Source organism: Nasonia vitripennis, assembly GCF_009193385.2.
Source record: "Nasonia vitripennis strain AsymCx chromosome 3 unlocalized genomic scaffold, Nvit_psr_1.1 chr3_random0006, whole genome shotgun sequence".
In the NCBI taxonomy this organism is placed as follows: domain Eukaryota; kingdom Metazoa; phylum Arthropoda; class Insecta; order Hymenoptera; family Pteromalidae; genus Nasonia; species Nasonia vitripennis.
In genome coordinates, this window is record NW_022279625.1 from 1,939,695 (window position 1) to 1,954,675 (window position 14,981).

General features: G+C 34.0%; 1 protein-coding gene and 1 long non-coding RNA gene across 11 annotated transcripts in view; one reads left to right on the forward strand and one right to left on the reverse strand.

The window, feature by feature from the left end:
* Positions 1-14,981, forward strand: part of LOC100498670 (uncharacterized) — a 225,056-nt gene that overhangs the window by 64,475 nt on the left and 145,600 nt on the right.
* On the reverse strand, positions 12,301-13,951 carry LOC116416729. Of its 3 annotated transcripts, none has more exons than XR_004227062.2 (4): positions 13,156-13,951; positions 12,970-13,086; positions 12,533-12,841; positions 12,301-12,463 (listed from the first exon to the last, which is right to left on the reverse strand). It is a non-coding gene; the product is annotated as an uncharacterized LOC116416729 (long non-coding RNA). The 3 variants fall into 3 exon arrangements; XR_004227063.2 differs by having other exon boundaries at positions 12,970-13,093; XR_004227061.2 differs by having other exon boundaries at positions 12,970-13,071; positions 13,156-13,950.

Consider the following 14,981-nt stretch of genomic DNA (forward strand, 5'->3'; position numbering starts at 1 on the left):
TTGTCTTCGGAAGCTGATCATGACAAGGAAGCTGAGTACACTAGGTTATATAGAAAATATGCGTAACCCTATTCAGAGTATTATGTACAAGAAATCATTGGTAAGAATACTAAGCAAAACCTTAACCATTAACTAAACAAGAAACTAAGTAACATATTTGCGACTTCTAATGCAATTGTGTTTGAAAGAACTATTTGTATTTTGAAATATCCATGGGTGAGTGGCAGAACCATCCAGTTCAGCGGAGGCTCTGGAAAGCAGCTATATCAAAAGTTTTCTCCACGGCCCAGTTATTCCAAAATCCTGATTCAAAAACAAGCTAATTCGATTAATGGATTGAAAAACCAACTCTCTGGGTTATAACTATCCTGAGATAGTTGGTTTTTCAATCAAATCTCCAAAGTGGCTTGTTTTCAAACCAAGATTTTAAAATAGATAGTTTCCGAACTAATTTTTTTAAATATTTGCTTTTCGGAGCCCACGCTGGACTGGTTGGTTCTGCTTCTCAACCATCGATATGCAAACTGATCCTAATAGGAAACTTTTTTTATAATCCCAGAGAAAAGCAGATATGTAATATAGTATAAACATTACGTTTTACGAAGCTATTGTTCTTATGTTTTTAACAAAAATATTTGTAGTTTTAGATAACACTGTTAGATTTTGGAGCAAGTCAAAGTTACACTAAAGATTTTATGGATAAATATATTGAAATAATCAATGGAGCTAGAAGATAGACGTAAAGTATTAACTATATCAAAAGAAATGAGATTTCTAACTAGATATGAATCAAAGGTAAATATTTTTTATCTTTTCACTATTTTTATACATACAAAAATTATTAAATTTTATATATTTATAAATAGATCATGGAAGAAGCACACGTAGATGGTTTTGCCAAGTATTTCGAAAAGATCATGAATATTTCAATTTTGGAGGTCAAGATGTTACAAAAAGGTAATATACTGTTTTTGAATAGATTTTAAGAATCATGATAGCTTATTAGCTTTCAGTATTGAATTTCCATATTATTGATTTAGGACACAGGCATTAGTTTCAACTATTATTCATCATCGTCTCTGCCCTCCGCCAGAAGAGATTTACAGTTTACACAGAAAATTCAGGTGTATTTTTACTGTATGCAATGCTAAATGTCAAAATCAATTGTCGCTGTATGTTCCATGAAGTTTACAAAAATTATTAGTTTGGATAAATAATTAACATTTTATAAAATTGTAATATACGAAAAATAGCTTTAATAAATTACTTTTTATCATTTATAACTTATAACTATATTAAATGCTTTGAAAGTCAGTAGATATTTATTAATTACTATTTTTTAAATTTCGTACTCAGCATATATTACCAGGGCTACTTTAGTATTAAATTCATTTTTCTGTAATCGGGATATTCTTTTTGAAATTTGAATACTATCATACTTTAGCCATGACCCATTGAAATTTCTTGTATAAGCAATGTAGTGTCGTAAATTCTCTGTACTCAGTGTTTCTTTGAAACCAATTACACCAATAAGTATTAACGTTTGTTCTCCAAATGATAGACTTGTGTTGATATCGCCCAAGTTAAATGGATTGTGTACGCTATCCTCTAAATCCAGACAAAGCAGATAATTAATCTGTATATTTATTGAATTTGCATTTTTTCCACAGTTTCCACATATAATGCTGGATTCGGATATTATGCTAGATAAATCAGGGGACAATAAATTTTCATAAGAGATCTTAACGATATTGCTATGCATATAAACATCCTCATTACACATGGTACAAAAGAATTTTGTTAAAACGTTAGGAAACATGATTTTTTCATAAAATTCACCGACAGATTTTGTCCAAGTGAATTTAAGATCATCTGAATTGCATACTTTTGAAATTAAATTCACTCTGCCGTTATATAGGGGAGTCACGTTAAAGTTCATTGCATAATTTTGCAGTAGATACAAGAATTCTGTTTTTGGTTCTTTTATTGAAACCTCAGGGTCATTAACGAAATCTTGAAATTTTTTGATTAAAGAGTATGCTGTAGTAAGTACTTCCATAATACTATCAAAATAGCTTGAGGTTATCAAGATTACTGGTTTCTTGTTAACTTTTCTTGGAGGAGACATATTTGTATTGTATCTTTCACGGGTTTCTGATGAATCAAATCTGTTTCTGGACATGGCCGAAGAAATTTTCCCCTTTGTTTTGGTGTTGAAGTAGTTGTTTTTAAAACAGTTTCAGCATTAGATCTAAAATCTTCATTCTCATTTTTCATAGAAAATGTATCTTCAATTTCCATACTTTTATCAGCAGTTTCATAAAATGTTTCACCCTTAACTTTTTCGCAAAAAGACTCAACGATTTCACTGATTGTTGAATCATTATGTGGAATTTCCACAAATAAATCAATATTGTCACTAAACGTATCTTTTTCAAAATTATCTGAAACATCCGAATCACTACTTTCTTCGAAAGACGATTCATCTGGATTTAGGCCCATCCAATTCTCCTCATGGTACAGGTAGGTATTTTCAAGATTATTCTTTGTATCTTTTATAGCATTTTCTTTTACAGAATTTCTGGCAAATTGTACTTTTTCATTATAGTATTCAATGCTCCTTAATAAGAAAATGTCTAATGGAGGTCGAGAGTCATTACATGAATTTGAAAGATGCTGCTCAAACGTCTGTCTATGACTTTTTAAAATATTAATAGACTCTGTTTTTTGCCCTTCGATCATGACTTTTGTCCACAATGGAAACTGAATACATAATTCTATCAGATTTTTGCAGAATTCGTTATTATAATACGCATTTAGTTCGTGTCCCATATCTCGAGTTACGCAACGTTTCACTTCCACAAAAATATTTGTTATAAAATTTATAATCTTTTGACAAGAATTATAATCGACGTTTCTATTAACTTCAAGATTTAGAAATTCTTTACAACCATTTTCACTTCCAAGTTCTTCAATATATTCAATGTTGTAATTTAAGAATATTTCGTTATATTTCATTTCACTTAGAATATAATTAATAGCATCATCTGTATTTTCATTTTGATATGTACTGTACACAATTATAAAAATCTTCTTTAGAATATCTCGAAAATCAGCTAAGGTTTGTTGAACGCTTAATAATACTATGCAACAGAGATAAAACTGTTTGACTAAATGTAAGCGAACACTGCATACACAATCCCAATTTTTTACTTTTAATATGAGCATTCTAACGTGTGTTGATTTTCGTGAATTAAATAATTATAACATTTTAGTAAATAATGTTCTAAGGTCATGTTCATGTTAAAAACGAAATTGATGCTAATAATGTGATTCCAATAATAGTTGATATTGATATTCCTTGGTATTTTTAAATTGCTTCGTACGCATTCATGTAAAAATCTTGTAAGCAGAGAAATAGAGTTTTCTTCAGATAAAAATTCACATATTGGAATATACTCATTTAATACATCTATACCAAGAGTGAATTGAAATATCACCTTACTGCATGATTTATCAGGCGCAGTAAAGGATTGAGATAATGATCCAATAACTCCAAAAACAAACATTTTATCATTGAAAAGTGATGCCAAATTAAGTGCTTCGAAGCTCCAGTAAAAAATAACAAATGGATATGTACAAAATTCTCTAACAGTAGATTTGTACAATGCATCATTCTTGATTCTTAATAATTTTTCCTCCACATCAAACTTTAAATTATTTTCTTGGTCTTGTGGTTTTACATTTGATGAATTATCTGTTAAAGTAGCTTTTATGTCGAGTATCACGTTGTTACGATTCTGAGCTACATATGTTTGTATATTGCGCACAGTTAGTGATCTTAGCGGATCATTTTGGTTTAAATTATTGCATATAATGATCCATACTGGGTCGCTTTCTTTTTTCACTTTCCTATTGTCATCATAAATATTATGGTTCTTTAGTTCTGCTACTCTCATTTCATGAGTAATCTTTGTTTTTGGACCACGCTTGCTCATTGTCTTACAAATATTTATTTTCTAATTAAATGAAATGAATATATGTCATTCACATATTGTTCTTTAAAGTTGTTGCATGACGTATTCTGACGTATACATTCTGTTTGATCTGCATTACACTGAAATATAATAATAGTAAGTGTATAGAAATAAAGTATTAAATAATCATAAGTAAAAAACTGAAGTATCATATCATTTCTAAATATACGTACTTTCATTTAATATTATCGTAGACCAAGGTTTCAGTAGCCGAATTGCATTATAACACCATATATTAAACCAATTAGCACAGTTAGAACCTGCACGTATTTACTAAATCCATAAAAATCCATCCATATCCCCAAAGTTGTCAAAATAGATAACTAAACAATCTGAAAATAAAAAAAAAATTAATATCTCAATTACAATTATTTTCTACAACAAGTAATATTACTTAATATATTTGAAATATTTAAAACCATATTTAAAACCATATTTAAATACATATTTAAATACATATTTAAAACCGATAACGCACTTTCCCAGAATTAAGTCTGTTGGCCACCTATAGCCACCTGTCACAAGATACTGTCGTTTCTCGATTGTTTTTTCTCGAAGCGTATTCCGCGAATGTGAAGTGAAGACAGTTGGCAATTATGAAAACTGTTCGCGAACCTGATTACAAAGCTGCATTGCCCACGATCTCGACTTTATTACATACTCATATATATTATATATTATTCGAAATCATAAAGAAACAGACAATATTTTGAAAAGATTTAACAATACAATTATATCAATCTTTGCCTAGTAAAATGCCGCATGATTCTGAAGTGCCTCCTGAATATCTGATAAATCGATTAAAAGAATGGCAAATATTTGACAAAAAGGGAAAATTGAAAAAAAAGAGTGATCCTATTTGGGAAGAAATTCGAAAAGAATTAAAACTAAAAATGTCTTCAGCTTCACTATATTTATATGTATATAAAAATGAACATGGATCACGAGAAAAATTGCAAAAGCTCTTAAAAATCAAAACAAAAGAAACGATTAAATTAAAAAAACAAGATGATGATCAGGATTATCTACCAAATCCACAAATTTACACAACCACTGATTGTACAGAACTATCATTTGATATCACAATTCCTATTAATCAAGTTGTTGATAGTTGGGATGGAAAACAAAAAAGCAAAAACTGGATATCCTTTGTACGAAAAGCTATATGGAACAGTCAACAATTACCTTGTATATATACTTTTAAAAATAATTATATTACAAAAGAGCATTTTAAGATTAGTGGATGGTGTAACGAATGCAGGTCTCAAATATCTGGAGAAGGAGTTCCAGTCGATGAGGACAAAATAACTTTTAGAATTAATTGTTTTGCTACGCATAATATACAACATAGAAAGAAATACAAGTGTACAGGGGCTAGAAGAATAGAAGTAAAAACAGCTTTATCAACAATGACAGCTTCTCAGTACAGAGAAAAGCAACTTGCTACCTTAACCACAGATTATGAGCCACCCCATTTAAATACTTCTGGCAGCTGTCGCAAAATGCGTGAAGAAGCAGTAAATGAAAAAATAGGCTATACTGAATTCAAAAATCAATCTATTACAAATCAGCGACTTCTTAATTTGTGTTATGTGAGAAAGTTGTCATTAGATCCTTTAAACATATATTATTGGAGCGAAAAGCAAATAAAACTATGGAATTTATTGCAAAAGAAAAGATTGCCTTTGTCATTCGACTCAACAGGAAGTTTGGTCAAAAGATATTCGTTTTATAAGAATGTTGACAAAAGCAGGCCAATATTTTACTATGTTCTAGTAATTGGCTTTGAAGGAAAAGTTGTTCCATTACTTCAAACACTATTATCAAACCATCATGTGCCAATTATTCTTGAAATTTTTCAAAAATGGATTGAGAGCGGTGCCAAAATTCCAAAAGAAATTAGCACAGATGGTTCCCTAACACTTCAAAATGTAATTTCTATAGCTTTCAACAATATGACATATAAAGATTATAATTTATATTGTTACAAATTATTAATAAATGAAGTAACTGAGGTACCAAAATGTTTTTACCGATCAGATGTAGCACATTTGATACGTATCATGAAAAAGTGGACTTGCTTTGTAAAAGTTGACCCAAAACTCCTAGACTTCTATACACGCAGTATTGGATACTTGACTCAAATTGAATCATTAAACCAGTTTAAAGATTTTGTTATGTCAGTTGTAGTAGTATCAAGTAGCACATCTATGCAGAAAAATTCTATTTGTTACCAAAAATATGTATCTTTACTGGAAATATTTAAAACTTTTAAACAAAATCTAAATGACTTTTCTATGAATAACAACGAAATAGAAAATGAAACAGAACCAGGAGCAACTATTTCCAAAGAAAATAAATTAATTGTATTTATTGATAGGCTATTTGAAAAATCTGCAAATGCTTGCCGACAAGATGAAGAACTAGTCGCTTATCCCAACTTTTATTATTGTTCAGAGTTTGTGAAGCCTTTTAAAGACTTGTGCTATACATTTCCATCGTGGACTAATATAATGAAAAATATTTTTGCATCTCCTAACGATGTAGGAAATTCAGCAAGGTCTGAAACATTTTTTATGCACAGAAAAATTGAAGTTCCTAATCCAATAATAGTTCCAAAATTTTTACTACAAGAGAAAACTAAAGTGGATGGAGCAATAAATTTGGCATTTACCAAGATTTCAAATGATGAAATTAATGAAAAAAGTGCCATGCAGCTGAATGTTTTGAATTTAGACTTGGAGAAATTAACAATTTCCACGGAATGTAGCATACAGAAACATGTGGAGCCTTTCGATATTTTAGAAGACTCTATGAATATCAGTAAACTTGATCCTTGCAACATTATTTCTTATGTGTCACAAGATCAAAATGATACAGAGTATTCAGAAGTACCTCAAGACTGCACTTATAATGTGTCACCAGAGAAAAATGATGTAGAGTATTCGGAAGTACCACAAGGCTGCATGAACATCAGCGGTCTGGATTTGGCTTACATTAATTGCACCATATAACACCAAATTTGAAGAAATTAACATTTCCGACTGAAGTTACAGTAAAAAAAGATATAGAGAAAATGAAAGTGCTGCAAAACTCTACAGATACCAGTGCATCAAGTCTTGAATCTTTATCAATAAGTTTTAAAGAAATGTCGTATCACATTGAATGTCGTAGTTTAATAAAGAATGGCGGTTGTTTATCACAGAGGCAATATTTTATAGACTGCTCTACTAGATCATTAAGTTTTCGCAATACATGTCCATTTGACAGCATTTTTGAAATTATCACCAGTATGTACATAGAAAATAAATGTTTTCGTGAAGATGTGAATAATCAGCTTAGAAATGAACCAGTAACTGGATTATTCCATGCAATAATCGAATATTGTGTAGAATCCTTTGATTTGGATCTTTATTATAGTTCTAGGGCAAGTATTTTATACAGAAGATATAGAAATCCACAGAATAATTGTACTATCGATTGCCAGGACAACGTTACAAGTCTGTTTTTGGATTTGATGAAGCTAATACCAAACATCGTTCAAATTTCAGAATGTTCATGTGGAGTTCAAGAACAGCGCTCTGTTATCACATCTAACATAACTGCTACAGATCTAACTGGCCTAAACAACTTAGAATCGATCATTAAGCAACGATTAATTAACAAATTAGTTTATTGTAGTTCGTGTAGAAATAAAACTGCTGTATTAACCAGTAAATCAAGTGGCGCGGGAGCGCCACGAAGGCGAGTTTGAGAAGCAGACGACGCCGCGGCGCCCGTGACACTATTTACTTCTATATTGGTCTCTCGAATTTTCAATTAAGGAAATAAATTATTTATCATTCATGTAACCAGCTAATTTTGATAAATGTTTATACTGGTATGCCAAACTATGATTTTAAACCAAAATATCAGCAATAAACCAGCTTTAACATAATAAACAAGTATGCAGGTGAACAAAAATGCTGAAATCACTTGCTTAATTTTTCTTCAGCCCAAAAAGTGGTAAGACCGTTAAGTTAGCTGCGTGCAGTTTGACCGAGTGGTTAGACTGTGAAGTTGGCCGCACAAGCTATTGAGCCTACATTGTCTGCTCCTCTGCTTGAATTATAAATGTGTGCTCCGTAGTATTCGGTGTTTTGGTGTAAAAATCTTTCAAGGAAGGTGTCTAGATAAATAGGGTAGCTGATGACGACGTCTAGGTGGTGCGCTCCGTGATTTTTGGTGTTTAGATAAATAAATCATACGAGGACGGCATCTAGGTGTACAGGGCGGCCGATGGCGAGGTCTAGGTAGTTCGCACCGTGGTTTTTGGTGTCTAGGTGTAGAAATAATTCGAGGGCGGTACCTAGGTGTACAGGGTGGCCGATGACGAGGTCTAGGTAGTTCGCTCCGTGGCTTTTGGTGTTGAAATAATTCGAGGGCGGTGTCTAGGTGTACAGGGTGGCCGATGACGAGTTCTAGGTAGTTCGCTCCGTGGTTTTTGGTGTCTAGGTGTAAAAATCATTTGAACGCGGTGTCCAGGTGTACAGGGTGGCCGATGACGAGGTCTAGGTCGTGCGCTCCGTGGCTTTTGGTGTTGAAATAATTCGAGGGCGGTGTCTAGGTGTACAGGGTGGCCGATGACGAGGTCTAGGTAGTTTGCTCCGTGGTTTTTGGTGTCTAGGTGTAAAAATCACTTGAACGCGGTGTCCAGGTGTACAGGGTGGCCGATGACGACGTCTAGGTGGTGCGCTCCGTGATTTTTGGTGTTTAGATAAATAAATCATACGAGGACGGCATCTAGGTGTACAGGGCGGCCGATGGCGAGGTCTAGGTAGTTCGCACCGTGGTTTTTGGTGTCTAGGTGTTGAAATAATTCGAGGGCGGTACCTAGGTGTACAGGGTGGCCGATGACGAGGTCTAGGTAGTTCGCTCCGTGGCTTTTGGTGTTGAAATAATTCGAGGGCGGTGTCTAGGTGTACAGGGTGGCCGATGACGAGGTCTAGGTAGTTTGCTCCGTGGTTTTTGGTGTCTAGGTGTAAAAATCACTTGAACGCGGTGTCCAGGTGTACAGGGTGGCCGATGACGAGGTCTAGGTCGTGCGCTTCGTGGTTTTTGGTGTCTAGGTAAATAAATCATACGATGACGGCGTCTAGGTGTACAGGGTGTCCGATAACGAGGTCTGGATAGTTCGCGCCGTGGGTTTTGGTGTCTTGGCGTAGAAATAATTCAAGGGTGGTGTATATCAACAATCAGTGATCTCATGTTAGTGATAAAAATGTTACAAAAAAGCTTTGATCTAAAGGTGCTAAATATGCTTATATTTTATTTCTACGACGTCGAATATGAAATACTCAAAAAATTTTACTAAAAAGGATTGAAATCTCTAAAAAAAATAACTTTTAAAAAAGTAAAAAGTTAGGCAAGTTTAATATATTTCGCAACAAAATTACAGATTGAAAAGTACTAAGATCAATCAAACAAAGTCAAGTTTATTATATTTAATCGTGATGAAGCAAGGAACAACTCTCAAGATAATTACTACGTAACTTGCCATGCCCGTTTCATTGTACTTATGGTGTTTGTATGACGTTCTAATACATAAAAGGAAATTTTAGTTGTTCACCAATAAACAAAATTAAACGGGCATGGCAAGTTACGTAATACTTATCTTGAGAGTTGTTCCTTGCTTCATCACGATTAAATATAATAAACTTGACTTTGTTTGATTGATCTTAGTACTTTTCAATCTGTAATTTTGTTGCGAAATATATTAAACTTGCCTAACTTTTTACTTTTTTAAAAGTTATTTTTTTTAGAGATTACAAAATTACCTGGCAATTGATGTCGAATTTTTATGTGAAAGAAAAAATATCACTTTAGTACAACGCACTGTAACTAATGCGATTATTAAAAAAACAAATTTGAATGAGTTGCCAAAAAAAATGACTTTTGAAAAGAAAGCATTTGAATTAAAAGGTGTAGTGTGTTTTGAAGGCGATTACGTTAAGAACAAAAGCATTGTGCATTACAAGTCATTCATCTTACAAACTTGTATGACTGAAGAATGCAAAGGCCAGGCTGAAACAAAGTAGAAACTATATGATAGTTTAGGAAGAACAATTGAAGAAATTGAGTCACCAGAAGAGTACATGGCTCTAATACTCTATTCAGCGATGATGTGATATGAATGTTGATTACTTATTTTTTGTATATCCTAAACTCCTTTGTAAAATATATGTAATTAAGTCTATGTTTACATATTTTATTTACCATAGTGAATTACTGAAATGATTCTTCCTTAAAACGCATATCAAACAGTGCCCCTGGCAACATTTTATAACTGTTGCTTTGTTCAGAAGAATTATTTTCTGATGCACTTGAATTATTTTCCATGGAAAGCTTACTTTCCAATGCAGTGTGAGTAGCAGATGCAGCGGTCGCATGAACAATTTGAGTTGGCTGAGAGGTACCAATTCTTGATTTTTTTGGAATAACATCCTAGACTGATTCACCAATTGTCCTGGCATAGGCTAAATCAGCAACAATTGGAGTTGAAACTGGCAGTACTCGGGATGGTAATGCTTTATGTGCATCTGTAATAGATTTTCTTTCCTAAAATTTTTATCGCATCCAGTTTTGGGGCACTTGTATGTACTGTCTTCGATGTTTACTCGTAAATTGCCTATGTACGTGGCGTAATCCTCTCCTAAAGCACCTGCAAAAAACAAGAGTAGATTTTTATATTTTAAGTTTTTGTGGAAAAAAATAGGAAATCTCTACTTTACTTGTGCACTCGACGTTTGATTGCATATCAAGCCTGCTTAATGCTTCAGGTTTTATCAAGATAGTTGCAGGCTCCACTTTGGAGAAAATTTTGACGGTACGAATATCAGCCAAGTCATGTTTTTGTATCCTTTGTCAAGGTCGTTATTCACCTTCTTTTTAGAATGGTAATGAAAGAGTTCGGTTATAGTGTACTTTCTTTTCTTATCCCTCCTCTCTTGCTTGCTACCCACGTAGTTGCTGTCCTCTGAAAACTTGCCAACAGACAGAACAAACTTGACAGATGAAATATCTGTGCTTGGTTATTTTGGAAGCCTTCAATATCTTGGAGTAGCTGCCATCAAAAAGCACTTTGTACTTGTCGTTGTCCAATGCAGTGTTGACTTTAGCTGGATACTTCTTGCCGTCTCCTCAGGTTGCCAGTATTCTCTCGCCCACAGCAAATTCTTTGGATTTGGGCTGCTTGTAAGATTGCAAGGCACGCAATCTGGAGCTATCCATGGGTATCCACTAGTTGAATCTGGAGCTCCACTTGTCAGAGTTAATGAGCACTTCCCTTTCAACCCAATCGATTTCTACCACTCTGGCAAAGTACCACTTTTCGTTGAAATCCTTGGCCTCAAGCTTGTCTCCCGTGGCAAAGTTTAGGTCTTAAATAATTGTATAGTAGTCTCTAAAATAATTGTATATAATATATATATATATATATATTATATACAATATATATATATATATATATATATATATATATATATATATATATATATATATATATATATATATATATATATATATATATATATATATATATATATGAAATACTATTTGAAATCAGGATTATTTAAAAATATGTAACAATACTTACAACTAATATTACAAATATTCTAATTGTTTATATTCTCCTGGTGGCAAGCCAATAAGGTTTAACATCAGGTCTTGCTTTGAAATTTATTTGAAGGTCAAGGTGTATGAATTATGGGTACAGCATTATTTACATCCAAATCTTCTGAGTCTGCAGCCTGTAAATTTCTAGACATTCGCTTCTTTTCTACTTTATTTGTCTCTTCGGTGCTCGCACTCGTTCTTCTTATTTTCTATTCTATTCTATCCTATTTGTGGTTAGTGGCGCCAGGGGTCTGTACGGCCATCAACAGACTGTTCTTCTTATTTTCCTTCTGAAAGCTAATAAGCTATCATGATTCTTAAAATCTATTCAAAACCAGTATATTACCTTTTTATAACATCTTGACCTCCAAAATTGAAATAATCGAATTAGCTTGTTTTTGAATCAGGATTTTGGAATAACTGGGTCGTGGAGAAAACTTTTGATATAGCTGCTTTCCAGAGCCTTCGCTGAACTGGATGGTTCTGCCACTCACCCATGGATATTTCAAAATACAAATAATTCTTTTAAATACAATTGCATTAGAAGTCGTAAATATGTTACTTAGTTTCTTGTTTAGTTAATGGTTAAGATTGTGCTTAGTATTCTTACCAATGATTTCTTGTACATAATACTCTGAATAGGGTTACGCATATTTTCTATATGACCTAGTGCACTCAGCTTCCTTGTCATGAACAGCTTCCCAAGACAATTCTCGTTAAGCAACTTCAACAACATTGTCAATCAACATTCCTTCAGGAAACATATTCCACACCTGCATTAGAATCATATTCATTTACATGGTCAAAAAAGACTAATAAAAAAAGAAACAAATATCACTCACTTCCATTACTTCAACCAAGTTTTCAATAACACTTTGAATTCCAGCTGCTACTCCTGGATACTGAGTTTTCATTGCAACAGGTCATACATCATGCAAATTAACCTTTTATATTAAGTATTCGGTCTCTCACAACATCATTTTCCATTGAACACAGATACTTATTTGAAAATCTTTTCAATACCCTTTTCAGCTTCTTTTCCTTTACTGTATGCAAGCTTTGTTGATTTTTACTTTTGTATACTGCGATAGACCTTTTTCAATTATATATAACATTTCTGCGAATTCCTTCAAATCCTTCCTTAAGTATTCCTGTAATTAAAATATTTTTTTATTCCAATTTTTATTACAAAAGAGGTAAGCATCAAAATAAATGTTGACTCTAGATAACAATACAATTTTTTGACTTAATGTGCATTGTAGCCTATTTGAAAACTTACTGGAACCTTACTTGCATCTGTATTTCCCAAGAATTTTTCTAAACCTTTTTATTCCTTACACAATGGCAACAGCATCAGAGGTTTCACGCCCAGCCATGTACCCTATAAATTAAAAAACTACGGACTATTCACATTATTTTTAATAGCACAAAAATTAAAACAGATGATAAGTTCAATAATACTTACAACTAATACTATCAATATTCTAGTTATTTATATTCTCCTGGTGGCAAGCCAACAAGGTTTAACATCAGGTCTTGCTTTGAAATTTATTTAAAGGTGGAGGTGTACGAATTATGGGTACAACATTATTTACATCCAAATCTTCTGAGTCTGCAGCCTGTAAATTTCTAGACATTCGCTTCTTTGCTGTGTTTTGAGCTGCAAGCATAGATGGGATTTGCACTGTTGCAGGCGGTGGCATATCATATAGGATTAGCTAAAGTTTATCTGCGGTATTAAACGGGGCTTTCTTCTTTTTATTGTTTGCACTTGCAGAGATATCGTCATCTGTATGGTATCATAGTGATAGCTCTACCTTGCAGCCATCGAGGTCCGAGATCCTGCTGATCCACGACTATTCCAAGAGTGTCTTCAGCCTTTTGACAAGAATTTTCATACTCATCATCACAAAGTTTATAGTCCGAAGCTCGGAATCGCTGAGTGCTTCAACGGACATGTTAAAGTTTTGCAAGATTGCTGAGCTCTGGTCTTAACCAAATTCTTGATCAGTCTTCTATGTGGCTTCTACTCTACTTTATTTGTCTCTTCGGTGCTCGCGCCGACGGATTCTCACTCGGGCAGCACTCGTTCTTCTTATTTTCCTTTTTGTCTGCTCTGCAGCTTTTCAGGTTATGTTTGTTATTCATAAATATTCACGCACCGCTGCAGCATAACGCACAATTTGAAATTCGCGCGTTAGCCCGCGCACTGGACGTGCGCAGATGCTCTAAAATGGGACGCAGATCAGCGAACTGGCTTGTCGATTACACAGAATATTAAATTAATTTATTATTAAATAATTATCGCGAATCATGAACTTAGACCTTGATATTTATAATCCGCACATAAATTGAAAACGATTCGCGTCAATTTCATTCCTCAAATGTAATTATCTGCTGAGAAAACTGTATATATATATGCGTCTCTCGCAGTGCAAAAAGTTTTTGATTTTTCGCTAATAAACAAAAACACCCACAATTTTTTTGAGTGAAATTGTTAACATTGTTAACGATTCCGCAATTAATAGAATTTTTTTTATGCAATATATGCAAATCAATCGCGGAGTTCGCGGAGCTAATCAGAGAGCGAGGTGAACTTGGATGAGATTGTTGCGACGGCCAGTGAAGCTGGTTTCACTTTCCGTGAAATCACTTTTTCGGACGTGGTCCTGGCCGTTGCGCATTTCTCATCACAGGCAAAAAGGGAGCATGGCATTCCTCAGGATGTCATTGCTAAATCCCTTCCGGTCCTGGGCCACCACCTTGCATCTATTTTTAACTCCTCTCTGTCTAGTGGCGTCTTCCCTGGAGCCTGGCAAAAGGCCTGTCTAGTGCCCCTCAAGAAAACGGCAATTCCAGCAGCCGCTTCAGACTTTCATCCGATCGCTCTGTTATGTTTTCTTGCCAAGGTTCTAGAGAAGATTGTTCACGACCAGATATCCGAGTACTTAGAGTCGGAGAAGCTTCTTGATACACGTCAGACGGGTTTTCGGCGTTATCACAGCACGCAAACAGTACTACTGAGTCTGTCAGAGGATATTAGGGCGGGTATTAATAGCAAAAAACAACTGCTTACTATCCTCCTGATGTTTGATTTCAGTAAGGCGTTCGACACGATCTCACCCTCTAAACTTCTTCGAAAGCTAATAGGAATGGGTTTCTCTAGGTCTGTAGTTCTGTGGTTCAAGTGATACATTACAGGGCGTAACCATCAAGTGGTTACGAAAACAGTTGACAATTCTGATTGGCTCACTACCAATCTTGGCGTTCCACAGGGCTCGGTCCTGGGTC